Source organism: Lissotriton vulgaris, unplaced genomic scaffold, assembly GCF_964263255.1.
Source record: "Lissotriton vulgaris unplaced genomic scaffold, aLisVul1.2 SCAFFOLD_788, whole genome shotgun sequence".
Classification (NCBI taxonomy): Eukaryota; Metazoa; Chordata; class Amphibia; order Caudata; family Salamandridae; genus Lissotriton; species Lissotriton vulgaris.
Genome location: NW_028243221.1, coordinates 289220 through 317153, shown reverse-complemented (window position 1 = coordinate 317153; position 27934 = coordinate 289220). Strand labels below are relative to the sequence as shown.

Sequence of the window (27934 nt, the reverse complement as noted above, 5' to 3'; positions counted from 1 at the left end):
CGTAGTTAGATAATCCCTTGAAGTTTGAAGCTAGACTAGTGAGCGAAGATGCCTGGTCTTAGCAAACTTGGAAACTTATTTTGTCTTGGTTGTAGTAAGGACTCCCGATTAGAGGATTCGTGTCCGGTTCCTCCGATTGGAACTCCAACATATGAGTTATATATAAAGCATGGAGTAGGCCCTATCACATATAATGAGGTGTGGATAAAATACACCCGCAAGGATGGTGTTTTAAAATGGCCCCAATATGGTAGTTTTGATTCAGAAGTATTAGACAACCTCGAGGTCAAACTGTTTAAGAAGAAAGCCCGGCCGGCGATGTTTGACTCTTTTCGCTTATGGCGCAAAGAAGCCAAACAGAAAGAAATAAAATTAGCAAAGAAAAACAAAAGAGGTATGTCAATGGTGCAAGCTGCCATTGCATACAGGGATAATGAGGAAGAGCAGGAAAGTGAACAAATGCTTAGGAGCAAGAAACTAGCGGTAGATAAATGCTACCCGATGTTACCACATGAGGGACGAGATTCGAAAGGAACACCCGATAAAGATCCGTTAATGTCCCATTTGTTGAATTCACCACCCCCATACACATCGAGTATTGTTGGACCCCCGAAGCGTATTGTTATACCGCGCCCTGGCGCACGAAGTACAGCTCTTGCACAAGCACCAGCTCCTCTTCAGCTGGTTCCTACTTCTCCGGCGCAGCCTTCTCAAGGGCCGCCGCCTTTGCTACACACTCCGTCTACTTCTACAACTTTGCCTACCGCTCCACCTGTTTATTCTGATACTACCTCTGTTACCGCTTCGACTTCTTCTGCTGTTGCTTCGACTTCCTCTTTACATCAGCCTGTCTTTTCTGGCACATCTGCCTCTCCGCAAGCTTCTCCTTCTGTTCGACAGAGAGTGGCAAGTACTGTCACTGGTCTGTTCTCACCTTTCTTTGGGTCGCCTAAAACGACCCCTAAAATAGGACGTAGACAGTTGCGTAGTCAACTACCGGATTACGAGGAAAGAGAAGTGCTAAATGAGTTAGCACACAAATGGGTTACTGACACTGTTAGATATGATGTTCAGTCCGTTATGGAAGTTTTCCGTCAGTGGGATGCGCCCACTCAGAGATATGTATTTGAAGAGATGTGTGTATATCTGTGCGAAGATTTGGAGACAAATGATCCCAAACGCAAAATGCAGGAGTTATTTCGTATGCGTTTTAAGTTCTACGAAGGCATGATTGTAGGTGCCGATGTTGAAAAAGCAATAGATCTATTACTATCCTATAGGAGTAAGGGAAATGTCTCTAGATCATTATATGAAGATGATGTGTCAGGTAGGAAAAAGGCGCGACAGTACCCCATGAGAGAGGTTCCTCCAGTATGGAGGGAAGGTGATGCGAATGTAAATCCACCAATTCTGCCGCATTTCCAGCGTGTGTGGGTTCATGTCCCCTGGAAAAGATCTGAAGTCTTAGCACTCAAACAGACATTACCTGATCCCCGTAAAAATCCTGCAGGGTATTATAAGGAATTATCACAGATTGCCAGCTCATGTGTAATGAATTTAGCGGATATGGACATGTTGTTTGGGAATGTTGTTCCGCAGCCTTTATGGAGCAAAATTCGTCATGCAGATCATGATCAAGAACTAGGTGACTCATGGGCTAATATTACTGCTACTGATGCTAGACAAATCGGTGGTTCTAAACCTGAGCCTTTAATATCCGAACTTCCCGGTAGGATTATCGCATACATGAAAACATTAATGCCAGAATTGCGCGTAAATTGGGACAAGCTATCTGCGTGCAAGCAGAAGAAAGACGAGAATGTGTCTGACTTTTTCACGAGATTTGAAGAGACTTTCACCGATCATAGTGGTCAAGATATGGCTACTGAAGGTGGTCAAAGATTGTTCGTAGACAAGTTTGTACATAATCTGCTTCCTGAACTGTGCAATAAATTGAAAGATTCAGAGAGTGCTTGGGCTGTTTCCACGTCAGCGCAGATTTTAGCCACAGCCCAGTACTACGAAAATAGGCGCAAAGACGAGCTGGATAAGGCAGATAAAAAGACTAAAGAGTTAAAAACTAAAGCTCTTCTCCAGCAAGCCTATCCGCCTCGCACTCCTAGTCAGCCCAATTATCAACAGCCACAGCAGTATTCGAGAAACGCGCAAGGAAAAGAGATTTCCCATCAGCGTTTTCCGTATGGCCCGAATCAGTGTGCCTATTGCAAAGAAGAAGGTCATTTCAAGAACAATTGTCCAACTCTAGCGCGACGTCTAAATGGTGTCTCCAGTGCAGGACATAAAGGTGTTCAACAGGCTACTAGAGGTAGGGGCCGTGGAAATTTCCCCCAGAACACTACTTCCTTCCCGCCTCAGAATTCTATGAATAGCTTTGATCAACAGAATAATGCGTCTTCTAGGTCAGCTCAGTACTATGTTGATGACTACTACCCAGAGAACGAGAATGAGGGTAATAATTGCTAGGACAGCCATGGACAAAGAGAGGGAGTTGTTTCAGTTCCAGTAGATCAGAATGGACCTTATGTCGAGGTGATTACATCAGGAGTATCGGAGCCATTTCTGCTGGATACTGGTGCTACAAAAAGTTCGATTATGCACTCAAAACTTCCTGGCGCACCTTTGTCTGGCGAAATGAATGTTTCAGTAGGTTTTTCTGGCGCCCTAGTTAGAAACCCGATCTCTAGTCCTATGCCCCTTTCTGTTGGCCCATGCGAATTAGAAGCACCCCTTATTCTTACGACAGGTTGTGGCGAAAACTTGTTAGGTCTGGATCTGTTGAAGAGATTATATGCTACCTTGTACTGTTCTCCTTCTGGAGTACAACTTACACTTGGTAAGAAAGTGATTTCGTCAATATATCTGGCAAGGGAGGATGTTCCAATTGAATTGTCATCTCTTCCGGATATACTTTGGGCTAATGGTTCTAATGATGTAGGTCTTTTGGAGATAGCACCGTATGTCATAACACTGAAAGCCAATGTTAGGTTGCCACGTATTCCCCAATATAGGATCTCAAGCGAATGTGAAAAGGCTTTGTTAACGATCATTTACGATCTAATTGAGAAAGATGTCATTGAAGAGACAACAGGCAACATTTATAACAGTCCTATTTTGCCTGTCTTAAAGCGCACTGATCCTTCGCAGCCCCCTGTGTACAGGTTTGTGATTGATCTCAGAGAGGTCAATAAAATGGTTGTACCTCAGTTTCCAGTTGTCCCCGACATTACTGCCTTATTGACAATGGTTCCAGCTTCAGCCACTTGGTTTTCGGTGATTGACCTGAAGAATGCTTTCTTCAGCATCCCGATCGCTGAGGAGAGCAGAGATATTTTTGGCTTCAATTTAGGAGGACGAAGCTTCCGCTTTAAACGCGCTCCTCAGGGCTACTGTGAAAGTCCGTCAATATTCAGTCAGGCTCTGAAAACACAACTAGACACGATTGTTCTGCAGGATGGTGCAACTCTAATTCAGTATGTGGACGATCTGCTGATCGCCGCAGACACAGAAGAAGTTTGCAAAGAAGCGACATTGTCGTTGTTGCATCATTTGTGTGATATGAAGCACAAAGTCTCTCTTTCCAAATTACAATTTTGCCGACAAGAAGTGACCTACCTAGGTCACATCTTATCGAAGGAGGGAAGGAGACTGACCCCAGAAAGAATACAGGCTATTGCAGAACTAAGTGTCCCAAGGACACAAAGAGAAGTGCGTGCTTTCTTGGGCATTACATCGTACTGTAGACAATGGATACCGAACTTCTCACTATTGGCCAAACCTTTGCTGGCACTAATCCGTAAAGACACACCCAATCCTATGCCTTGGTCTGAAGATTGTCAGACAAGTTTCCACGAGTTGCGTGATGCATTGTGTTCGGCTCCCGTGTTGGGCAACCCCGACTACAGCAAGCCCTTTACATTATATGTCCACGAGAAGGAAGGCTGTGCGTTATCAGTCCTGACACAATACTTTGGGAACAAACAGCGCCCATGCGCGTACTTTTCAGCAACCCTAGATCCTGTAGCTAAGGCATTACCAAGTTGCTTGAGGGCCACTGCTGCAGCAGCTGTCTGTATTCGACAGTCTGCTGGGTTAGTCATGAATCATACACTGATCGTTATGGTCCCACATGCAGTAGACATTTTATTGAACAGAACGAAGACGCAGCATTTAACTAGCGCTCGACTGTCAAGCTATGAACTGACACTATTAGCGAGTCACGTTCACATAAAAAGGTGCGATACACTCAACCCCGCCACGCTATTGCCCATTCCAACTGAGACAGATAAGGTCGAAATGCATGATTGCTGTTTTAGGACAGAAGAAGAGACAAAAGGGAGAGTAGACTTGAAAGACACTCCCCTTCCTGAATGTAATGACACTTTGTGGGTTGATGGTTCATGCTTCCAGTTGCCAAATGGTGATACGACTGCAGCATACGCTGTGACGACATTACACACGATTGTAGAGACAGCACGCATCCCCCAGAATTCTGCACAAGCAGCAGAGTTAATAGCACTCACAAGAGCATGCGTGTTGGCAGAAGGAAAGCGAGTGAATGTGTATACGGATAGCCAATACGCCTTTGGCGTAGCCCATAGTTTTGGCCGATTATGGCGTGAACGTGGGTTCCTGACGTCACATGGTGCGAGAATCCAACATGGCCAGCTAGTTAACGAGCTCCTCGAGTCACTGACCTTACCGCTACAAGTTGCAATTGTGAAATGCAGTGCACACAGAAAGATTCAAGATGATGTTGGTCGAGGGAATGCATTTGCCGATGAGGTCGCGAAAGAGACTGCAAGGAACACAATGAGTCAGATGTATGTTGTAGGTCCTGCTAGATGGACCCCTGATGTGGGTATGTGTGAGGACACCATCGAAAGCGTGAAATCTATACAAGCTGATGCTACTGAGAAAGAGGTGAATGAATGGAGAGAAAGCAAGGGTAGATTAGATGCGAATGGTTGTTGGGTCGAACTGTCAGAACATCAGCGATGGATGTTACCTAACGCCTATGTACTTGCGGTGGTGACGATGGCCCATGGAATGGCACACGTTAGTGTGAAAGGAATCTGTAAGCTGTTGGCCCCAGTATGGCAGAATAGTGGTATCCCAAAATGTGCAGAGAATCTGGTCAGAAACTGTATGGTGTGTTTGAAGCACAATCCCGGTAGGGGGACCCCAACTCCAGCTGGTCATTTTGCGCCTCCAACGTACCCGTTCGAGGTCTTGCAGCTCGATTTCATCCACATGGAGAGGTGTAACAACCTGAGATACGTGCTTGTTGTTGTTTGCGCCTTCTCCAGGTGGGTAGAAGTGTACCCCCTTAAGGACAACACTGCATTGTCAACTGCCAAGGCCCTTGTCAAAGAATTTTTCCCTAGGTTCGGGATGCCTAGAATGGTCTGGAGTGATAATGGAAGTGAATTCGTGGGACGAGTGATGAAGAGAGTGTGTGAGTGTCTAGGCATCCACCAGAAATTCCACGCTGCAAACCACCCCCAATCAGCTGGATTAGTAGAGTGCTATAACGGCACGTTAAAGTTAAAATTAGCCAAGATCCAAGCCAGCACAGGTCTTAAGTGGCCAGACGCCCTGCCTTTAGCACTCCTGTTTACCAGAATGATTGTCCATTCCAGATTAGGACTCAGTCCTCACAAAATAGTGTTTGGCCGCCCAGCTAACATCTGGGGTGTACCAAGGCCAAAGAGGCTGAGTGAGATAGAGCATCCTGTACTACTTGACTATTTACACGAATTGACAACTAAATTGCGTGTTTTACACCAACAGGTTCACAGTTCCTCTCCGCCAGCCTCTGACGATCCAGGTCACTCCATTGAACCCGGCACCTGGGTGTTGGTGCGGAATTTTCAGCGCACGAACAACGAAGAGCCCAGGTGGACTGGACCATACCTCGTCCTTCTTTCCACGAGATCAGCCGTTCGGGTAGAAGGAAAGAAGAACTGGATCCACGGGACCCATTGTAAACGGGTCCCTCTTCCTCTTCCATATGACCGGTGGGTCCAGGACGGAATCGCTGACTCTGAGACTGAAACTGTACCTCGCTTTACGCTCTTCAGCGATGCACGACTGAAAGGAACTGGTACAGAAAAGGAGAGTGATCGTATTTTGCAAGAATCTGTGCCACCGTCAATTCAGTTGGACACTACAGAACCTGAAACATTGTTCGAGGACCACACCGTACCTGGGAAACGACGATATAATCTGAGGTTGAGAAAAGGGACTAATAAAAGTGAATTTATGTGACTCTCTTTCCCCTAAGAACTATTTTTGATTTTACAGCTCTCTCGCCCAGGGAACTTGCTCATTTTTGATTTTCGAACCGCCATCCGGTTCTGCTGCTAGGGCCGCGGTTGAAGTCTGAGGAGTGCAGCCGGGGACGCCTAGGTCAACGGTTCTGGTCGGTCTGAGGGAATTACCCCGGACTGGACAGAGCGCACATCTTGGCAGAATCAACCTCCCACCGCGGGCAGCAACTAGAAGATGGAGTTTCCGGGGGTGGAGAGACCTGCTAGACCCATGAAACTTGAAAATAGAATATGCACTGTAATGGCAAGGAGACGATCTCTAGCATTAAGCATCTCAATGTTGTGTAGTATAATAATGTTTTTAACTGGCTATGCTCTGTCCATTTTTCGAGTTCCATTCATGCCCAACTCCCAGCTCACACCTCTTCCTACTGTTCCTACACACTCCTTCCATCCACTACCTGAACACGAGTCCGCCAGAAGGCTAGAATTTGTAAATAATTCATTTGTCCTACTCCTACACCAGCACCAATCTGTTATGAACACTACGAACTGTTGGATATGTGGACTCATGCCACACACAACCGATAAGGGTATCCCTTACTTCGTCCTGCCATTCAGTTATTCCGGTTCTTTGTGGGCTTTCCAGACCATGTTCCTGTTCTCCCTTGAACCATACGTTCAAGGAGAAAACTCAAACAACAAGGCACTAGTGGCAGGAATCAAGAATATGAGTAGAGATATTGACACGATCAGAGCAACTCCCAAGGATGAGTTTACCCCATACAGTAGGTGGAACATCACCAAGTATGGATTTCCTTAAGTGAGAGCCAGAAATCAGAGAAATCCTCCTCAGTTTGGGTAGTACCCCACCAAGGTCACCTATGTCTACAAGGTATTGGCAGGGATCCCAAAGCACAGTTGGGGAAGAGCATTTGCACAGAAACGTATGTGTTTGCATCCCGAACTTCCCCTCCATTCTTGGCGGCTAAGGGTACATACTTCATCTGCCACGACAAGGCATACACTTGGTTGCCCCCTGACTTCTCGGGCATGTGTTTTATCTCATTTCTGCTGCCACCCACCTACACGGCAGGGGCAGATTACCATCGGACAAGGACAGTTAGAGGTGTCGTGAGTCAAGACGACACTGCGGGTCAGGAATTTGCAGACTTCGCAAAGGGTTTTCTGCCATTTTGGGGGCCTATGGTGAACAACAGGAACATCCGCCAGTTAACAAGGGTAGTTGAATCCGCCGTGACCGAAACGACCGGTGCCCTTAGTAATCTGACAGCCGAGCTCCAGTCGGACCGACTTATGACTCTTCAGAACCGAGTTGCCCTAGATGTCATACTTGCAGACCGTGGTGGTGTATGTAGGGTGATCCAATCCAGTTGCTGCATTTTCATCCCCGATAATGCTCCGACAGTGTACCAGGCCATCTCCAAACTACACAAAATATCTGATTCCCTTCAAATGGAGAAAGGGGATTGGGCTCTGCTAGGGTGGTTCTGGGAACTGATCTCTGCCTGGGGATGGAAAACTCTGATCTTCATTGGGATGATCCTAGCCGTTCTGTTTATGTTCTGCCTGTTTGTACAGTGCGCTCCTGCAATATGTGGCCTCTGTGCTACTTCATGTGTAAGGAAGCCTGTATCAAGGGACGAATTGAGCAACAGAATGATGCTACAGCAGCATATCCATGAATTCATCAATACAGATTGGGACTCAGATTAGCATGAGTTATTGCCTAATATGAGGGCAAAAGGAGGGTCTGTGGTACTGAAATTCCGGACCCTGCTGTTCTACCGGTACCGAGGTCCAACACTTGTATCACAAAATATTGTCGTACCATGACGAATTTGGTATCGGCGGACCGGTAATGATTAGGACATTATCCCTATGCATTTGCGTCATGATTGAGTGATGCTAACACCCTTAAATCGTGGTTTCCGTTCCGAACCCTCGGACTCCATTTTGTAAACGGCATCCATCTTATGACTTGCCCTCATATAGTCAATTGATTAAGGCCGAGTTTGATCTGAAAGGACACGTCCACCGTAGCTGACTTCCCCATGGCCTGGCCGAGCTGACTCCACTGCCTCCAGCCAAACCTGTTTGGGCAGCTCCTCGCCCAGTGGCCGAGTAAGATATCATCAAAGCACAACATGCCATAAACCATTCACCGCATACAGACCATGTTTTCTACACACGTACACCTGTCTGCGTTCCTTGTTTATGACCAGTTTTATGACAAGGAGGTGCCCTGGTTTATTGGGGTTTCATCGATATCTGATTGTAATTACGGGCTAGGCTGGGTCATCTATCACCAACTGGACATCTAAAATGTGGGTTAGCCTTTGTGACTTCGCTCTTTGCTTTATTGTGTAAATATGTCTATGACCATGTTGTAAACTCAAGAATTCTTGCCTGAGGTGCAATATTTTGTATAAAAGGAGAGGGCTGGTTCTGTAAAAACGAACAGTCTCCTGAGAACTTATGACCCGTGATGTTGTAATTCTAGGACACCTGTTACTTGGTTGCAACCAATAAACCTCGATCTCTGGCTTCAACTATAAGACTCTGTGTTTCTGTAGTCCAGAACAGGGAGAACTCAGAGGTCTTCGGGTGTGATCCCCTGGCACCACCGGGTCTCTGAAAACCCGGCACCTCAAAGCGCCTCTTGATAATTTTGTATGACGGGGTGAGCTATGTTGATTCGTTGATAAGGGAGTTGGAGGGGCCTGGGACGCCACTGTAGATTGACACTTTGTTATGTAGCTGATATATTTAACCTCTTAAGTGCTGCGTCGGGGCGTTGGCCGACGGCAGCACTACCTCCCCAGTGCTGCGCACGTCCATTGGACGTCCTTTCAGCACTAGTTCCAATGGATAGCGCAGCACTGGGGAGGGATATTTGCGCCGCATCTAAGGGGTTAAGAGATGTTAGCTGTTGTTGTTACATGTTAAAACTAAGTAAAATACGAATGAAAACAACAATTCACAAAATTTAAACTTGACAATATTTCAGTAGCTTCCTCCAAAAGCAAAGTATTTTTTATGGGATGCAGACATGAGAAACATTTGTCCTGACTCAGGCTCATGTTCTTGGTGGCTTCACATTCCCTTATGACTGCCCCCTTTCAGAAGTCTCGCCTAGATGGACAAGAACTCTCTGCTAACATCGAGGCAACCACCACTCAATGCAGCACCAAATCATCAGAAAGTACTGGGTTCTCTGGGAACCTCTGGCTCCTGAAGAAACAGGAAAGGGTATGAAAAAGATCAGTCTATGAGCAATCATAATGTCGAACTCATTATTTATTTATTTAAGAGTTTTATATAGCGCTAGCTAGACCCGAAGGTATCCGAGCGCTTTACAACAGTAAACGTTCACATCAAATTAATAAAGATATAACCTTGTTTTGCTCTGAGAAAACCAAGTTTAGTTTTAAAGAAGCCTTTCTGAAGCCAATAACTAGAGTTAAGAAATCTTAAGGACATACCACAAACTTACTAAAATGCCCCTGCCCCGCCTAAGATGACCACAACCAAAGAAGTTTGCATTGCACCTCCGAATCAAAACTGACATTAGACCTGCCAACTCCTCTGATAATGAAACCTTGCAGTAATCGTCGACTAATGTAAACAGTTTGCTCATTAATCGAATCTGATAAAAAAAAGTGTCTTTACTGTTTCCTCAAGCTTGTTAGAAATTGTGTTCAATATTCCACAAGCTGCCTTTTCTTGCCTGATATGTTCCTGTCCTAAAGTGTACTTGTCATGTGTTTATGTCCCACTGTATTGATGTGTTTATACTTTTGGTTTTGACATTTTGGATTGATTAAATTGACTGTCCAGCTGGACATTCTTAATATAGCACTGATTGGAGTCTATATTTACCTGATGATCATACTGTTCTTTTTAAGGACCACTGTTCTAATACTAATCTAGAATCACCAGGCACCACCCTCAGAATCTGCATTGATGGCAGCGAGCCCTCGCGCCCACTGCCACAAAGCGTTACAGAGCTCCTTGAGAACAAGGAGGGGTGCTCCTGCAGCTCAAGCTTGCGAGGGGAACTGTTGTTGACAACGTCAAGTACCAACAATGATCACTTGGAAAACTCCAGAGCAGTATCTGGCATCAACTGCCTAGTCATTGACCCCAGCTTGGCAGTAAGTGCCTGAAGGTTAACTTACAAAGAAGGTTACCTCTGCAGTGACTTCTACTCTGACTCCACCAAATGCTGCGGGATGATAACCACCTCCATGAACATAAAAGGCGAGTTCATCAGAGCGCTGCACTTGGCCTGGGTCAGTGTGCTGATCTTTCTCTCTATGCATTATTCGTTCTCGGTCATCACAACAAGCTTCGAAAGCGCCTTCAACATCTTGATGTGTCAGACAAACAGCCCTCCACTGTTTCATCCCCTCCCTGTTCGGCTTGTCTTATCAAGTGCGACTGGCCGCCTTTCCTGTCCCTGTGTACAAACATCAACTGCAGAGTCCCATTTGGGGATTGCTGTGTCAAACCCTCCTCTATGAGGATTATAAGATCCTGCTGTCCAATATCCTTGGCATAGGACTTGGGATCCCATATAATAGAAGGTGCCATCCAGATACACATCAGTGTTACCAATAAACCTAGAAAGGCCAAATCCCTATGGATTGTATATCACACAACTAAAGTTGGGTGCACAACAAATAACCGTGACCACGCGCCTCCAGGAACCATGCCCTTCTAGTGTGAAACAGAGATCAAGCCCCCTCATTCTCCACTGTCCATCTCCTTTGAGCATCCAACACCTCCTTCCTGAAAACATTCACTGGGTGGCTGTCATCTTGGACTCAAGCCTGTCACTGCTGGCTCGGGTGTATAACGTCATCTACTTCCCAGCTGCTCTTGTCCTCAGTCCACCGGCCTCAAACGGCTGCCCTTCGCCCAGTCCTTTCCGGAAGTGATTACTATAAAATGATCTGGAGAGGTTCCAGGCAAGCTGGCAGCTAAGCTACAACCAGCCACGCCCTTGGCCTCAATAGCGGAGGGCGAGTTTCTCTCGCCATGCATTTCTCAACTGGCTGAAAACATAACAAAACGCTGCACTCTTGCTAACACTCCAGCCTGATGACCTCCCTACCTACGAGGTGACGTGAGGCAACCAATCCCCCGCTCAGATACTCATGTTTGGGAACACAACACTCCATGCTCAAGGCTCCTACGGATGAATTCAAAGCTCCCACCCCTCCATCCACTTGGAATCAAACTTTCCCAGATTAAGGACAATTCTGAAGACCCGTCTGTCTTGACTGGCTTTTTAATACATCAAAGCTGACTGTTCCCTGAATGAATGCTATACATATATAATGGCTTCGACATCTCGACAGCCCCTCGAGCCTTTTCGTTCCCAAGTGCTTCGCAGCTGCTCCCGGCCAGTGTGCGTTCTATACAAATACAATAAATCTGTTTTTCCTCTAGCGCACTGTTTCCTGTACCACATGCTGCACACAACGTAAAGCGGGTGATGACTTATTTCCATGGAGCTAGAGAGCCCCCTCCTGGATGCTCCTTGCCAATGCTGGGTATTTGTTGTACCTTAACATCCATTGCTTTTTTTACCATAAAAAGGCAAATTAGAATTCCGAAAATTAAGTCTATTATGGTTTTAAATTAATCGTGGATCTATCTCATCCAGAAATCAAACGATGTGACGACCTGCGCTTTTTAGAACGGTTCGATGTGTAAATATTGTTAAAAAAACGACCCATAAACCTCGTGAAACGCTGCTAAGTATATTTAATGTTCAGTTGCTTGTTTCTTTTTCATTACGTACATTGCGGCCACCTTTTCAACCCCGGCTTCAGCGCCGCTTCCACTCCGCCTATTTGGGAGCAAACACGCCATCCGCCTTCTCTACCGTCCAAGCCAAACTATTTTGTATGAAGGAAACGCACTGGCAGCTGGCTGGTACTTGGGTGTTTTGGGTCGATGCTCATCGGTTTCATTCTCATACTTTCAATAGACACTAACAGCATGCATTCCTTGAACTGTAGGAAGCGTTTGCAAGGATGGCGTAAACATAAAGGAAGGACATGGTCTCTGACACGGACACCTCAAGAGAAGAGCGCTACAAGCGCTCATTCATGAATACTGGACTGCCGACCGACGCAGAGCCCAAACGAAAGCGAGGCCCGTAAATAAAATTCCATACGAATCCTGATTATTTTTAAGTCACAGAAACAAAGCAAGGTGTGCTAAAAAGATGTACAAACACGCCAACTAGTCAGTTACCTAGCAGAATATAGAGAGCAGCAAACTAACATAACCAGCCATAACATAACATAACAGGCAACATGTCTTGGACAGAAGCCAACAGAGAGCAGCAATGTAATATAACCTAGACCGCAGCTAAATATGATATTACATATCATAACATAATATAGAAATCGACTACATCACAGGACCTGCATATTACATAGCTTGCTTGACATGACACACAGCAGCTATGTACCATGCACAACAATATAACATATAGACGGCAAAATAACATAACCTAGAGAGCAGCTACATATCCTAAAATAAACATTCATCCCAAAGCCCATACCACAACTATGATCCCCAAATAGCCCTTTCTAGACTCTCCCCTACTCTACCCCTCCTTGCATCATCTGACACCTCTTTAACTAAACTTATCCCCCAAAACAAGCCTTTCTAAACTCTTCCCTCTGACTCTTCCCCTCCACATCCATTTTTACTCATCCCAAGCCTCCCACTACTGCTATGACCTCCCAAAAAAAGTCTAAATCCTTCACTCTTCTATCCCGCCACTATCCTTTTCAATCAAAATAACAAACAAGTCCACTTCTCAAATTTCATATGTCACTACACTAATTCAACACTAATCCTTTAATAGGTTCGGAGTAGCGTGCTACTCGCCAAGAAAGTGCTTCAACACCCCATCAGGGGTAACAAGTGCTATATAAATGCAAACCCTTTTCCCTCTTCTATCCCTCCGCTATCCTTCTCAATCCAAATAACAGACTAATGTCCACCACTCAAATGACTTTCATATTTCACTATACTAATTCACCACTAATCCTTATGGGTTCCAGAGTAGCGTGCTAATCACCGACAAAGAGCTTTGATGCCTCGTCATGGGTAGTAAGCGTTATATGAATGCAATTACAATACAATACAATACTACATGCATAACATGAAATATAACAGGCTGCTGCTACATATCCTAAAATAATTAACAGCTACAGTTTACATACATAACATGAAATATAACAGACAGCTGCTACATAACCTAAAATAAATAGCAGCTATATATTACATATTAACAACATTAACAGATAGCTGCTGCATAATATCAAATGAATAGCAGCTATCTCGTCGGGCTGTAGAGACTGATGGACAGATTTGCTGATTTCATGAGGTTAGAAAATTGAAGATTAATAATACCAAAACATTCATGATGGCAAGTGGAAAAAACACCTATAAGAGCTGGACCTTCTATATTAAGGGCACCCCAATCAGGAGGGTTAATTCATTTTGCTACTTGGGAATTCTTTTTACTTAAAATGGCTCATGGTCCCAAGACATACAAAATGTTAGATCAAAAATGAGCAGAGCGTGCGAGTTTTAGGTTCTTCCACAATCTTGGTAGCTACCCCATTAAGGATATGGCAACATCTATACAGTCAAAGGATTGTCAGATGCTATGTATGGAGAGGATCTGTGGGGCCATACACCTTGTGGTCCTCTTCAGGTTGAGAACACCTTTCTTAGATGCCTGCTGGGTTCCCCTGCCTCCGTCCCATCTTTTATTGTTCATAAAGAGGTTGGGCCAACTCACATGGAGGACCTACTTTTTGCTCAGGCCTATTTTACTCTGGCATTCAATTTGGGCAAAATCTGAAACGTCCTTTGCAAAATCCACTTTTGCCAAACATCGCAGTAACATTGCTATGAAAGCCATGGCTCTTCAAGTGAACCTTTCAAAACTTTCTAAAAAATTGACAGAACCGAGTTTAGCTCCAATGTTGGACGTCATGAAAGCCAAAATAGGGCCCACGTTGTGGTACGGCTTCGAAATTTCCCTGGGCAAACTCAGTACTACACTAAACCAACATGTGACCAAGATTTATAAAAGGGAACTTCAGCTGCCAAAATCTGCATCTGCTACACAGATTGGATTAGAACTGGGCCTCCTAAACTCCTAAACTACGAAATGCTAAGCGCAGGTGCTTATTTAAAAATGTGCCTCAAGCTAAGGCAGGCTGGAGCTGGTTCCCTCGAGTCATTATTATGGTCAGATATCAGCTCTAGCAATCCTGAAGGGTGATACAGTCGGTTTTTTCACAAATGTGTACAGCAACTATCAGCAAGCGACCCCTGAAACCTCAACCAAAGCAATACAGTTTTTAAAATAAGTATCAAGAAGCGCATCCGCAGGTGCTCCTATTCTTTTGATAAAGTGTCCATCGCCAAACGCAAGTATGCATGGGCTGTAATCAAATCTTATCAGTTGGTCTCTCTTCCATCATACCTGCCCTGTACATACACTCTGTATCTAAAACTGTGATTTATGGCCCTCAGATTGGGGGAGTGGCACTTCCTGAAACATTTACCACTCTGGCGTCGCCCATCAGATGAGCTTCTGTCTAGGGGCTGCAGGGAATCGGTTTAGTCTGTGGAGCATGTTGTATGCCTCTGCCTAGCATTACTGTCTTTGCACAGCCTAAAACTGAGGCCAGAGTGGAACAGATTGGGAGTCCGGTCGTATAGGCAGGCTATCATCGCGGCATTGAATCCGGAGAACACTGCTTCAAATATTAGCTTCACACTCTTTATCCACCTTGCACATCGCAAGCTCGACCAGTAAGTACCAGGCCCTGTGTAAAAAGCAGGGAACGAGCATAGGTGGTTATAATAACGGTATATCTTTAAAGCTGCTCCCTAGCAAAACCAGTGTATTCTGCCCCAGCCACAATACGGAACTCGACGTTAACAACCTGTCATTGACTATTGACTGTTGTCACTTTGAACTGTACATTCATTTGGGATGCTCTTTTATAAGTTGGGGTTTTATCTGCAGCTTTTAGAAGTAACCTCTATCTTTTATTAATCGTTTTTAATTGATACTGTGCCGCCAACGTGGTTTCACTTAAGCAATGGTTACCTTGTACTAGAAGACATTTCATATTAACAATTTTATTGTTTTATTTCCATTTAGAATGATGGGTGATAAAGTCATTTTTAATGTTTTTCCAAGTTTCGATTTTCTATATGAGGATTGTTATGATTTAATTAATCAAACAATAACATATATATCAAATCCATTATTTTGGGTTGTCCAGCACTAGATCAGGTGCTTAACACCCCCTGGCTTTTTTTTATATTGTTGGAACTCTTAAATCACTACTTGCTTTCCCCATGTTCCAAGGCCCCCATAGATTGTTGGCTTTTCATAAGAATGAGGTTAAGGCCCGCTTTTTAGGTGTCAGGTCTGAAAATAGGGCCCTCGCCCAGCCCTAGAAACCTACTGTTGTTTCCTATGTGTCGAAAACTTCCCAGGAGGGTTTTCAACTGCAACTGTCCCTGGAGTCTGATACCCAACACCGCTTTGTTCTGACCAGGTTGCGGCTGGATATAGTACCTATACTTGTCGCTTTCTCCGCGTTTAAGCTGCGGTCCAGGGATATGGTACCATGCCCATGTAACAGCATTTCGAAACAGAGTACTCAGCCCTTTTTGATCATATTTTGTAGCTTTTATGATGGCCCAAGGAAATATTAACTGAAAACGATTTTTCTTGCACATATTGTTATGGATTTTTATGCTGCTTTAAGGTTTCCGTCTGCACTGAAGCACCACATTTTATGTTCTAATATTGCTTCACATATCTGGGGAGCGATCCGAATTAGAAAAATAATTTCATTCTAATTGTAGTATCTAGGTTGGTGCTGGGATTTTTTATTGTTTTGTTTTTTAACACTATAGGTGTATTTTTATTCAGTCAGTCAGTCAAAGTACTTTATTTCGGTAAACATACCTATAAAAAGCCATACACAAATACACATCAAGATAACAAATTAGAACTAGTAATACTAAGTTTAAATATATTAAAAATCTCATATAAACCGTGCCTGCAAATGTTAAAAACATCGGTTAAAACAGCAGAATATCAGTATGTAAAATTGTTATCAAAAAAGAGTGTGACACCTCCCAGAAATAACCCTCAGGGCGAAGTATGAGCTTCCAACTTTAGTATTGCACATCTCATATACCACATAGACTGAAGAAATCTAGCTGTGGCGAACACTATCAGGGGGGTAGTATCATATTTAAGGATCCTAAAAACCTCCCTGTAGTCCCTAAAGCCCCTAGCCCTACATAGCTGCAAAATCCATTTCTCCCTTGCTCTGGTGTAGGAGGGGCAGAAGAGCAAAACGTGCAGATCTGTCTCTCTGCAGCTCGAACACCCCGGGCAAGTGCTCGCCGTTGGGGGGGCATTCCGCCATTTGTGCGTTACAGCCCTCAGTGGCAATGAGCCGTGTCTAAACTGGATAAAAAGTTTCTTAGCCAAGGGAGGCTGGATGTCATCCAAAAAGACTTCGAAAAGGGGATGAGCCTTGATGTTCAAAAAAGAATCAGTTAACCTGCCCAAGGAGAGATTACTTGTTATAGACTCCAATCGGTGCCTCCTTAGAGCCACATTCAATAGTTTCTTGGAGAACAATGGACAGGTGTCTTGGGGAAGCAACCACAGGTCTCCTCTACCTAAAGCATGGCAGAGGTGCTTGATATAGTTCAGCCAGGGTATTTTCCCCGCAGCCCCCCTCTGCAGAATGTCTCTCAGATCCTCCCTATAACTCGAAAGCTCAGGAGTCGCCCAAAGGCGCCTCCAATACAGGAGAGGGCGATTAGCTACGATCTCCTGAATAGGTACCAGGCCCAGGTCAAATCGCAGTGGAATCAAGGGAGAGACCATAGGCAAACGGAGCAGGCGCCTGATAAAACTGTTTTCCGGAGCGTCAGGGGGGCAGCTCTACGCCATAGAGCGCGCTCCCTCTTGCCTGGGCCTTATAAATCTCGAGGGGCGGGCTAAGAAGTTTCAATGAGGTGTCATTAAAAACCTTTAAAATACCACCCGATGATTGGGCCAGCTTTAAGTTGGCTCTAGCCTTGTGGGACCCCCAGTCCATCTTGTCATTGAGTGTGACCCCAAAATACTCGAAGGTGGACACTCGGTCCAACACCGTTTCATTCATATGTGGGCGGGGGCGGTTGGCCGATTTGTAATTATAGACCATAAACTTTGTTTTGGAGATATTAATCTCCAAATTTCTCAGACGGCAAAAAGAACAAAATGCCTCTAGTGTGCACTGTATACCCCCTCACGATTTTGACACCAGGAGGGTATCGTCAGCGAACATTAGGGCAGGTATCTTTCGCCCAGCTAGACTTGGAGAGTCCAGATTTTTTGCCACCGTGAGATGATCTATTAGCCCGTTAAGGAAAAGGGAGAAAAGGGTAGGAGCCAAAACGCACCCCTGCCTTACTCCCCTTTCAACAGGGAAGGGGGCCGACAACTCCCCACTACTCCCATACCTCACCCTGGCGTATGTACCCTGGTGCAGGCGTTTAGGTAGGTGGCACAAATAGGCTGGGGCGCCCATCTACAGCAGTAGAGCCCAAAGCTTGTCCCTGTGGACTAAGTCAAATGCGGACCAAAGGTCCATTAAAATCAAGAACAAACTACCTATCCCAATAATGACTGTCCTCCAGTAGGCCAACTGTAATCTAAACAGTTGGTCTATGGTGGAAACCTTCGCACAAAAGCCCGCCTGAAGGGAGGTTAGGATGTGTTGATCATCCATCCAACTCTGCAACCTTGATAACAAAAGGCGGGCAAAGATTTTCTGGAGGACATCGATCAAACTTATGGGGCGGTAGTTAGCCAGGTCAAGGGGGGAGGCTTTCTTATGGATGGGGATTATTACGGCTCCCAACCAGGTGCCAGGGATCTCCAAGCCCTGTAGGATGGCGTTGAAATAAACACAGATGTAGGGGGCCCAAACCTTTTGTTCACCGCGATAAAGGTCGCCAGGGATCCTGTCCAGGCCTGGGGCTTTCCCTAATTTCAAACTTCCAAGGGCCACCTGCACTTCGTGGATTGAACAAGGTGGGCAGGCTGAGACCGTGGCCTCCAGGAGAGTCAATTCTGGGGGGCAGGTTTAGGTAACGGCCTCTCCATGATATTCGCTATGGCCAGATGAATACAGGGGCTTAAAATGATCAAGCCAGACATCTTCACTAAGATTAGGGATGGTGGCAGACTTCCCATCTGCCGACCCAACTCGCACAAGATTCCAGATGACCTGAAATCTCGGGTTCCCAGAGCCACCCTGATGTTATCCCACCTTGCGGCTTCCCACTCAGCCCTAGCCTCCTTGATCGAGCTTTTGTACGCCTCCCTCGCCTTTCTAATGATGGGGATTATACCCGATTTAACCTCCCTGATCAGACACCTCTTCGCGTGTCTACATGTTTTATTGAACCAGTGATCACGCTTTTTTATCCTGCAACACTTGGGATCACTAGAATAAAAATAACTAGCCAGGGAGCCAAAAAGCTTGTTATGAATGTGTTGCAGCCCCTGGGAGTAGGGAAGAAGAGGATCACTAGCAGTATCCAAGAGGTTGGAGACCTCCATAAGAGCGCTTTCAACAAGTTGATAAAGTTCTGCCAGCCTCTCGGTTGCCAACGCAATCCTCTCCCATCTGACTCGTCTCCCTCCCGCTGCTATGACTAGATTACAATCGGTGGAGGTCTCCTCACTCCCAAGTTCATTGTGACAACCAAGGGGGGCTAATAATTCTAATGACAGTAGATTGTGATCACAGTCAACCCTTGGAATCACAGAGAAAGCTCTAAGGCGGGCCCAAAACTCTACATTCACCAATATGTAATCTATTGTTGAGCTTCCCCCTAGTCTATTAAAACTGCTAGTCCCTGGAACATCTGGGGCCAGTCTACCATTGCAAGCCCTTAGTGAGTATGAAAAAACCAAATTGTTAATCGCAAGGGCCAATGGTAGTAGGCGCTTTTTGGGGTACATGGTGCAGTCCGGGATGAACCAACTATCGTCCTCATCCGAGGATATAGAGGGGATCCCCAAAAGTGGTTCAAAATGGCAATTGAGGTCTGCACCAATGATTTTGTGAGCAGACAGGGGAAGAGATTGAAAAAGAACCTCCAGAGCTTCCAGAGTTGATAGGCCCAGCTGGAGCGGATGGGGGCGCAAATAAATATTGAACACTGCCAACGTTGTGCCACTTTTAAAATTCAGTAGGATACAAAGAATGTCCGGGCAGTGGGAATCTATGACCTTTACTGAACATCCGAGATGGACAGCAACCCAGGTACATAACCCCCCCGATGGTCTGCCCCTCAAGCCCTGAACTGCCGGGACATGAAAGGACGCATAACCTTCCCTAACCGGAGGGGTCAGCATCCAAGTCTCTTGAAAGAGAAATAAGTCATAGGGGTCCATCAAGTCTCCCCACTCTGGATTTGGCAGCTTCGTTCCCAGTCCTGCTACATTCCAAGAGCCAATAAGTGGTAGATGAGAAGGAACAGAGACCGGAGAGACTGCCAGTGGCAGGGTCTCAATAAGACACAGAGAGTCAGGATGTAGGGGGATACCCACTTCCTCTACAAAACTAACTAGCCCACAATTAGGGGAGGATGGAGGAGTAATTATATTTGCCCCGTACAACCCAACTGTCTGACCAAGAGAACCCTCCGCTCTACTAGGATTAGAATTCCTCACGCCCTGACACACCAATTCAAACAAAACAGGCCCTACGGGGGAACAAGTTGGTGGTGGTCAATCTATATTACTTAGAGCGGAGAATCTGTTACCCACTGGGATATTAAATTCATAATCACGGCGTGCAAGAGAAGGGTGAAATCGATCTGGCCCACCTTTGACAGAAGGTTGTGAGTAAAAATACCCCAAATGGGCAGTGTTAATGGAATTCGCCTGGGGAAACCCTCCATTGTGTAATACATGTCCCACAACCCTAGGGTCCCGAAAATTCACAATCACACAGTCACCGCTAATGTCCTTAGGTCTCGTCCCCAGCCAACTAACTCTACGTGCAAACAAAATTTCCCCCTGCCCGGCACCCATTAAGGGTCTGTGCCTACTTAACCAGATAATAACTTTGTTCTTCAATTCCGGGTACGGTTCCCCTATATCACTAGACAGGGCAGGAACACCTGTAAGCACCACCACATAAGGCGGGGCTTCCGGAGGGAGCTGGGGTATGGGAGGAGATTTAGAAGAGCCCAGCACATTGTTATTCCTAGACGGACACTCTAAGGACCGGCTACCTTTGTAAGCTGTGGCAGTTCCCGTGCTTTAGATCCCGAGACAGATGGAGACTTAGTAGGGCAACCAATGGGGCCTGGGCCGTTTGTAGCAAGTGTAGGAATCAGCATATTAAGGGGAATCGATGCAGAGGTGGAGGGATTGGGGCAGAGACTATCGCCCGAAGGTTGACCCGTCGGAGCTACCTGATTAGGTCCCGTAGCCACTGCAGAGGTAGTATTCCCCACAGCAGTGGCTGACTGTGCTTTCCCCGGGCCTTTTTCTGTTTATCAGTGAAACCAGTCTATCAATCTTAGAAGATAAAGATTTAAAATGAGTATTGATGACCAGTTCCATATGGGCCTGGAGATCGGACAAGAGATGGGTAGCCCAGAGGGGGGGGACCAGATTTAGAAACACGGGGGCCAGGATCACAGTCACCACGGGCAGGAGTAGACACTGGTATCTTAGTTGGTTTACCAGTTTTCTTAGGCTTCTTGGGTCTGGCACGACGCACATGCTCCTTAGGTGTAACCCGAGAAGGAGAAGGAGAAAATCGAGATTGAGCGGTCTCAGCTACAAAGTCTAAGTCAGACTCAATCTGAGCACAGGGTAGGTCTGTGAAGGAGGGCATGAGGGAAGACATGAAGTCGGCTGAGAAAGCTGTGGCTACAGAGCAATCTTCCAAGAGAGTAGAGGAGGGCATAGCGGGGTGATTGAAAGGGGCCTTTCAGTGTTTTCTATTGCGTTAGCCACAACCCCTATCATTTTTTGGAGCATTTTATCAATGGCCGTAAGGCTAGGTAGGGGTTGTGTCGATGCCGCTAATTGCCGAGTCATAGGGCGAGGAACAGTCGTCTTATCTACCTTACCCATATTGTTACTAGTGCCACTTTCAACCAGTTGGGGGGTAAGTAAAATACCTAAAATACACAATTAAACAAAGTGCAGGAACAATATAGAACTGTGACAAAGTGGCCGAGAAAAAAAATATCTAAAGAAGAGCAGCAAGTGTTAAAAATCACTTCGACTGAATAGTATTGAATACTGTTAAAACAAGGTGCCGCAATAAAGCTCGCCCAGCAGTTAGATAATTTGCTGGGGGAACGCTTAGAGGGGTGGCCCAGCCTGGCCCCTGACGGCCACAGACGGTCCCGCCCTTGTCCCGGGCTTCTCCCGGGACGCTCCCGCGCACTCCTGCGCAGCGGAGAGGGGCGCACAATAAATAGTGTCAGCAGTGGGGGTGGTGCTCGAGCCCCGCTGCAGTTGTGGGCGTCAGGGAGGATCCTGGGAGACTGAGTCCTGTGGGTAGATTGCGCGCCTCTCACTCGCGCCTGACCCCACGCTGGTCCTCGGTGTATTAGGGCTCCACTATGCACAAAGATTAGGTCCCAGAGTCAAGGGATGCAGTTCCCTCAAGCAGCAACACACAACACCTAGCGGCGAGGTAATTTAAAGCGCCAGCAGGGGGGCGGTGCTCGAGCCCCGCTGCAGGTGTGGGCGTCAGGGAGGATCCCGGGAGATTGAGTCCTGTGGGTAGATTGCGTGCCTCTCACTCGCGCCTGACCCCACGCTCGTCCTCGGTGTATCAGGGCTCCACTATGCACAAAGATTAGGTTCCAGAGTCAAGGAATGCAGTTCCCTCAAACAGCTACACACAACACCTAGTGCTGCGGTATTTTTATTTGTATCTGCTTTTTAGGTCTCGACTAGCGATGCAGCGCATGCGCTGCTTGTGTAAGCGAGATCTATCGTTGTCGACTTGCGTAGCGAAGTGGAACAGGAGAGGTGCACAAGCTTTGAGAAGACATTGAAGACATGAAATGTGAACGGGAGCTTTTGGAGACATGAGCTGTGAACGTGTACGGCTGCGTTAGCAGTGTCTCTTTTCGCGCTCCCCCACGCTTTCACTTTCGCGAGCGAGGGCGCCTTAACAGCCCATGTGCACGCTCACAGCTTGTTCTTTACTTTGTCATCAGCAGCCTCGCAGCCACGCTGTGACCTGTACATTCTGCTGAAGTTGCAGGAGGCAGCCAGAAAGGATTCCAGCTCAGTCAGGATTTGTGTTAATTAAATGGAAGGAAAGTATCCCCCGAGACCTGAACCCGTCATTAGTGGTTTTGTTGCAGGAGGCGCTTGGCACGACGGTCGCCCTGCACAGGAGCTGGCGAGGAGCACACGGCGAGCTAACCACGCACGGGAGCTGGCGAGGAGTGAAAGCGATCACACACAGGAGCTGTCGAGGAACACACGGCGAGGAGGTGGCCCTGAACAGAAGCACAAGTTACTTACCTTCGGAAACAATATATCTGTAAGAAACAGTAGTTAGTATTAGATTCTTTACCTTAGAATATCCCCAGGCATCAGACTGGATCTGGAAACTTTTGGTAGCAGTATCCTTGCGTGTCGGTAGGCGTCCTCTGCGGCTCCGTGTCCATTGTCGGCGTCGTTGGCGCCGGGATGACGTCGCCGGAGAACTCCGCCCTCGCGTACTGACGTCAGTTCTCATACATAGCTTTTGCGTGCCGGAAACGCAGAGCCATGATAAAAACCAACACTGGTGCCATGAAACTAGGGTCCTGAAAGGGGATGACCTTAACCCTAGATATCGGTTCGCAGAACGGGGAGGATGGGTGGGGCAATAAGGAATCTAAAAATAACTACTGTTTCTTACAGATATATCGTTACCGAAGGTAAGTAACTTGTGCATCTGAAAGAAACAGGTTAGCATTAGATTCCTTACCTTAGAATAGATACCCCAGCAATACCAACCCCGGAAGTGCGTCTGCGAACCAATGATCACACCAGAAAGTCCTGGAGCACGGAACGGCAGAAAAAGCCATCTCTCCAGACTTGGCTGTCCAGGCAGTAGTGTCTTGCGAACAAGTGCAGCGAGGCCCATGTAGCTGCCTGACAGATGTCCTGCAAGGGGACTCCCCGGCCCCGGGCAGTAGTAGCCGCCGTGGCCCGAGTGGAATGGGCCCTCAGCCCAAAAGGAGGCTCCTTTTTAGCCAAAGAGTAGCATACCTAATGTGGTGCCCGTATGGGACAGAGTACGTTCGGACATGAGAACTTGGTCCAGAATGCCACTGAACATATATGGCCCTTCGGCGATCTTTAAAATGGTGGCCCTGCCGCGCCTCCTGTACCAGCTGCAAAACCACCCATGCCCTATAGCACCGCAGTGGTTTCGTCAAGTAAACGCTGCACTGAGTCAGTTCCTCTGGGCCGGGGGAGTGGCGAGAGTAGCTCTCCGCACTTGCTTCCTGTCTACGTACTGCGGGGACCTGGCCACCTCTGACATTTTATCATACTATCAGGCGGCGCACCTATTGGTGCTTAACGACTGGTGGTATGGGGATCGGAGTGACCCGACCTACGCCCTGGAGCGGTACTTGATGGACCCAGACACAGTACACACCATTCTTTACTCGGCGGCTATCAGGAAAAGGCTCCCCATGGTCACTCAGGTGGTCTTCCGTGTGTGGCGCGCATCTCTGCTCCGCATGGGGTGGTGGAACAAATTGACGAGGGAGACCCCGCTGTGGCAAAACGGACGACTACCGGCGCTGGCGTCCCTACAGGGATTCAAGGGCTGGGACGCTATTGGCATCTTTACGCTCGTCCACGTCATGAGGGGCACCCCCCATAAGTCTTTCCAGACCTTGAGGGAGGAAGATGCCATGCCAAGACCCAATTCTTTAAATATCTGCAGTTGCGCCATGCACTATCTCCCTCGCTGGTGGGATTAGAGTCCCTGCCCGAGTTTAGCCCCCTGGAGGCCAAGGTGTTTATGGGGGAATTGGAGGAAAAGAAAATTTCCAATATATACCAGACCCTGGTCACACACTGCTCATCCTCCCTGGATGGACTACGTGCTGCGTGGGAGAGGGATGTTGGAGCTCTCGAAGAGGAGGACTGGAGGGAGGCCCTGGAGGCCCCTAGGGGGGCTGCCATTGCGATGCGTCTCTGCTTTATTCAGTTTAAATACTTACATAGGGCCTATTTTACCAGAGAACGGCTGTGGAAAGCAGGTTTGATTGCCTCCCCTGAGTGCTTGCGGTGCGGACGGAAGGTTGGGACGTTTGTCCACACTGTGTGGTCGTGTGCAAATCTGGCGGGATACTGGATGGGTGTCTGGGACTGCTTGGCTGAGGTCTTGGGCTGGGACCTTCCCCGATCTCCGCAACTCGGCTTGCTGCATGTTATGGAACAGGTGGGGGGCAACATATACAAACGCCACCTACTGGTCTTGGGCCTCACTGTGGCTAAGCGAGATATAGCCAGGGCCTGGAAGGACCCCAGGGCCCCTTTACTGGAAGTTTGGAGACGGGGGTTGGACTTTTGCATGGGGCTGGAGCGTCCTGTCTTTGAGGCCAGGGGATGCCCTCGGAAACATTTTAAGATATGGAAAAGATGGGTGGACTACAGAGGACTGTGGCTGGAACCACCGATGGCCCAGGACACTGGAGGAGATCTTTAACTGTTGTACCCTGGGCGGCAGGGAGTGCACACGTTTTGTATCATCTAGCTTTATGCCTTGAGACTAGCAGACACTGTGTAGGGAACGGGGTGGGACCGGGGGGAGGGGGGGGGGTAGGGTGTTGGGGGTTGGGGGGGCGGGTAATTAATCCAGTATTGTTTGTACTGACTGCATATCCTTTTCATGCCTGAGCTCATTAGTCCTGCGTTGTAATGCGGGACGGTGTCCCCCCCTTGTGTTTTGTCGGTACTTCAATAAAATTTTGTTCTGAAAAAAAAAGAGTAGCATACCTTGATGCACAACACGACCCAACGAGAGATGGTCTGCTTGTGCACCGCCCGACCTTTCTTAGCGCCCACGTAACCAACAAAGAGTTGGTCATTGTGAGAAGTTGGCCTGGTATATGATGTTCACTACTCTAGTGAGCACCTTGCACCAGTCCAAACAACCCTTATGGTGATGGTTGTAAAGTCAACCTTATAGACCAGCTATCCTAGTGGTAGCATGGACAAAGCAGTCTTAGGCTAAACTCATGAGGGCATGTGAAGCCAGCTGTTTTACCATATGTAACCCCTTTAATACCAAATGAAGGGACACCGCACAGGATATATATAAAATATATATGTTATTTAATACTAGACAAACCCTATGAACTCTTTATGAGGTCAGAGGCACCAGCACAATACAAGATATTCAATTAAAATACAATAAGTTGTACAAAATACAGTAGGGCCCTAGGGGCACGCTAAACCATATACTAAAATAGTGGTATAAGGACCACTACACGGAAAGTGAATAGGCCTAGGGCTTAGGGAATCGCTGGGGCTACGCTGAACTACCAAGTGTTAGGAAGCAGTAGGCCCACGGGATGCGTGTGCAGTGTCTAAACACACACACGAGTTACCATAGAGAATAAAAGGGAATGTAAAAGATGGAAACTAGTTCTTTTAGGGCACTTCTGACTGGACTGGATGAAAGTTACTTGAAACCTAGACAGTTGGATAGTTGATACCCACCAGAGCACCGAAGTACTCGCAATACCTCACCCACAGGAAGCGGGTGCATAGGTGTCAAAGTGTGTCGGGTTTCGTCGTCAAATCCTATGGAGCCTGGTAAAAAGATGCTGCAGGTGACCAGGAGAGAAGTGTCCGGATGGATCCAAGGGTGGATCGAAGATGAAGAGGACCTGAAAGCAGAGGGGACAGAGTCTGGGTAACTAACCAGTGACCAGGAAGGAACCAGGAAGCAACCAGGTGCTGTTGTCAAGCTTGTCTCTGCAGCCACGTGGACCAGGAGGCGTCAACGACGAACAGGAGTCAGGCACGGACTGTCCCATGAAGGCTTTCGCTGTCGGCGGTGTAGGCTTCAGGATTGGAGTCAACAAGCCTTGAGAAAGGCAACCCACACAGGAAACGAAGTTGGCTTCTTACTCAGACCAGCAAGGTCTGAGGGGCTGTTTCTTTTGAGGGAAGCAAGGGCCAGTCTGGGGCATCCAGACCAGCGGTGTAAATTCAAAAGATCGTCGCCAAGATGGCCACTAGCCAACGGGCAAGTGACCGGGCAGACGCGTCGAGCAAGAAAATGCAAAAGGGCCCCAAGCAGAACTCGTGGAGGGTGCAGGGCTGATCTTTGGTGCAGATGCTGCTCGGGCTGGGGCTTCTCAATCCCCAATGCACAGCTTCGAGGAAGCCTCGGGTGCTGCACAGTTAGCAGGTCGCAGACTTTTCAAGATGGCCGGTCCCACGTCTCTCGTCGCCTCCACGGGTCTCAGCTTTGCTGGGACCCTGGATCGGGCCGTTGGATGTCTGGAAGTCCGGTTCTTGTCAGGCTCTGTGCTCGGGCTCCGGCGGCGACAAAGCAAGCCGTTGATCGCTGGATGGTGCCTGCTTGTGCAGGGTGGTCACTCCTTGACCACAAGGGAGATTCTTCAGTCGTCTTGTTGCAAAGTAGATCATCGAAGGTCCAGAGTTTCGTTTCAGAGTTTCAGTCAGGATTAATCTAAAGTCTTGGGACTCAGCTCCTACCTATATACCAAATCTAGGGGCTGGATTACCTTCTAGGTCCCTCCTATGGGTGGGACCAGGGAAGGGGGTAGGTAAACCCCTTTCCCTTTGTCCAGTTTCGCGTCAGAGCTGGGGCTGGAGTGCCCCAGCACCGGTTTGAACTGAACCATGCATGGGACACATTGTGTGCCCCAGGCAATGTCTCATTTCATTCAGCCCTCCCTGCCCCAATACACAAAAGCCTGTCTGGGGTGGTGCTAGCACCTCCCAAGGCAGGAAACCTATTGTCCAAGCCTCCCTTGCTGGAAGGACTCCCAGCAGCAGGAGGTCAGACTTGTGTCTGCGGCAGCAGCATCCATTTTGTGATGCTGAGGCTCTGGTTAACTTTAACCGGGAATAGTAGGAACAACAGGTCTTCTCCCTCTAGAAGGGTGGAATGCTACCCCCATTGCCAGAACTGGCGAGGGGGTAGTATTCCAAATCGTATGACACCTTACTCGACATGTTTTGATAAAGCCAAACCAGAGTTAGCATTTAACAGCGAGGTTCATAATGCACTTAAGAGTATATGGTATGGCAATATCCTAGAACAGCTATAAGGACATGGTTCCGAAATCTGCAGACAGGCTCAGCTCATGCTAGAGCACCATCTCACATAAAACCAAGCACTCTGCCTCCAGGATTGTTAAGGTCTGCCATAGGAGAGACTTATAGGTGTATATGTGTCTAGATATAAGGTTAGATATAGGAATACTGTATCTAAAGCTAAGGGTGA

The 27934-nt window shown here is 47.2% G+C and overlaps 1 protein-coding gene across 1 annotated transcript in view; it reads right to left on the bottom strand.

Moving 5' to 3' along the window:
- Window positions 1-27934, bottom strand: part of TOMM40L (translocase of outer mitochondrial membrane 40 like) — a 537771-nt gene that overhangs the window by 220618 nt on the left and 289219 nt on the right. The gene's annotated exons all lie outside the window — the stretch shown is intronic.